The following is a 2,040-nucleotide window of genomic DNA, read 5'->3' as shown; positions in this document are numbered from 1 at the left end:
CCGGAAATGTCCTAAAAGTAAAGTATTTACTCTGTAATATTAACGTGAACAAACATATAATAAACCTCATGGTTTAGTTAAATATTATGATGGCAAACTGTGTATTAACATAAGTCACTCCTATGTTTTCAATAGATCTATCAATGATCTAAATATTTAATCAATTAAATTAATTGTATAAACCTTTCAGGATATAATTCTCTATTGGTCGTCGTCTGAGGGAGTTCGATTAAGCTGAGCCCATGTGTTTGGCCTGTGACGTGACGGGCAAAAGCATCCTCAAATCGAACAGAAATTGCGATTCTCGGTCATGTTTTGTCAACGAGGCATATTTTATGTTCGAATTTTTAAACTAGTTTTCATTATGAAGGCAGATAAAGCAATCACTTTTGCATTTGAAAAAAAAAAAACTGAAACCTACTCCAGAGATGTGCACCTGGCTCACGCCCGGGAGGCAACCATGTCCCAAAACGAATCGCAACTTTTCACCCGTGCAAAACATTAGGCCTACTTAATACAATTTTGGACAGGTAAGCAGTAACCTAAATTACATTAAAAAAGTAACCTACCCAACCTTGCCCACAGGATGATTATTATTAAACCCTATATATAATTGCATGTAATCCTATGGTTACCTATATCAATAACTTAAATAGTGAGATACATTATATTTGTGTAACTGTGATAAAGTTTTGCAATAACAAAATATCAGTGTATAATCATTTAAAGAAAAATATATTTGCACAGTACAGTAGGGCAATCAGAACTAATCACATTTTTATCCACCTCCTTGCTATGGATTGGACATACGAGAAGACCGGGAGTGGTTTGAAGAAAATGGGCCAATCAGGTGTGCATTTTCTGAAGGTCAGTTTTGTGGCTCCTCGCTCTGATGCGCGAGGTGGCTCTCAAACAATAGAAAGTGGTACGTACCATCACAGTCTTTGCGATAGGTACATTTCCCCACGAAGTCAAGATTATATTTTCTACTTTGCATTGATAAAATAGTTTCATCGCCAGTGAATTAATCTTAAAATCGATTGTTGTAGTAGTATCTGTTGCATTAGATTGTGCCCCCTGGAGCCCTTCTGGGAGGGAATAGTGCCTTGTTCCTTCGCTGCTGAACGTGATTAATTTCTCCCCGGCTATGATAACCAAAGCATTGAAGTGGGTTGGATTGGATCTGTCAACTGATAGAAACAGCGGCTTGTACTGTACTGTAGTAGGGATGGCAAGAATATAGGAGGAATTGAACAGACATTTAAGGTATGATAACATTTGATCATGACTGCATTTTTGCATGCATTAGAAACTGCAACCATTAATAATGTTTGCGAATTGGGAAACGTAGTAAAATCGCGACCATTTACTTACACTTAACTGTTAAAATGTTTAGCCATCAATGTCTGCTAACATTTGTAGCGATCAACTGAGCTAACCACTCAGGTGACAGGTGTGAGGAAAATATTTAACTTGTCCGTTTGTTGCACGTCTGGTTTTATTCGTTGCATTATGTATACGGCAATTAACCGGGATGCACAAAAAGAGAGAGAGAACATCTAGCTACTTGACCAGTGGTCATGTTTTGAAATTAGAACTCACGCTAACGTAATTGGTTCAATTGATGGTGGTTGTAAATTAGGAGAGCTTGTTAGCAAGCAGCATGCAAACTATCACACCACATTGTCATTCTGAAGGGTTGGTGTGAATGAAAATATACATCAGACATCTTCTCAATTCATTATCACGAACTTTTTTTTTTTTTTGTAAACTGGGTAATTATTTATTCGTTATTTGATGAGCTGACGATTTGTTTGTTGTTGCATTTTTGCAAGATAACGGTGCATCAAACCCTTTGTGGAAGGCAAGCACTCATGGACGTGATTTCATTTCTGCACGAAGAACGCATTGATTTCCGGTGCAGAGGGTTGGGGTCCTCTTCGATCGACCTTCAGGTCGTTTCCATTGAAGTTGTCTGTTGGGGATGCCACAGCCATGGACAACATTTTTAGGGAAGTCCCTTTGAAACCCTTTTCTGAC

The 2,040-nt window shown here is 38.1% G+C and overlaps 1 protein-coding gene across 1 annotated transcript in view; it reads left to right on the top strand.

Annotated features, from left to right (window-relative positions):
- Positions 1-924: 924 nt before the first annotated feature.
- LOC118375098 (actin-binding protein WASF1-like) overlaps positions 925-2,040 on the top strand; it is a 196,357-nt gene continuing 195,241 nt past the window's right edge. Inside the window, exon 1 of the mRNA XM_052470668.1 lies at positions 925-1,266. The gene's annotated coding sequence lies outside the window, so the exon portion shown is untranslated. The remainder of the gene's footprint in view (positions 1,267-2,040) is intronic.

Source organism: Oncorhynchus keta, chromosome 19 (genome assembly GCF_023373465.1).
Source record: "Oncorhynchus keta strain PuntledgeMale-10-30-2019 chromosome 19, Oket_V2, whole genome shotgun sequence".
NCBI classification, from domain to species: domain Eukaryota; kingdom Metazoa; phylum Chordata; class Actinopteri; order Salmoniformes; family Salmonidae; genus Oncorhynchus; species Oncorhynchus keta.
The sequence above is the reverse complement of the archived record's forward strand: the minus strand, read 5'-3'. Positions and strand labels throughout refer to the sequence as shown.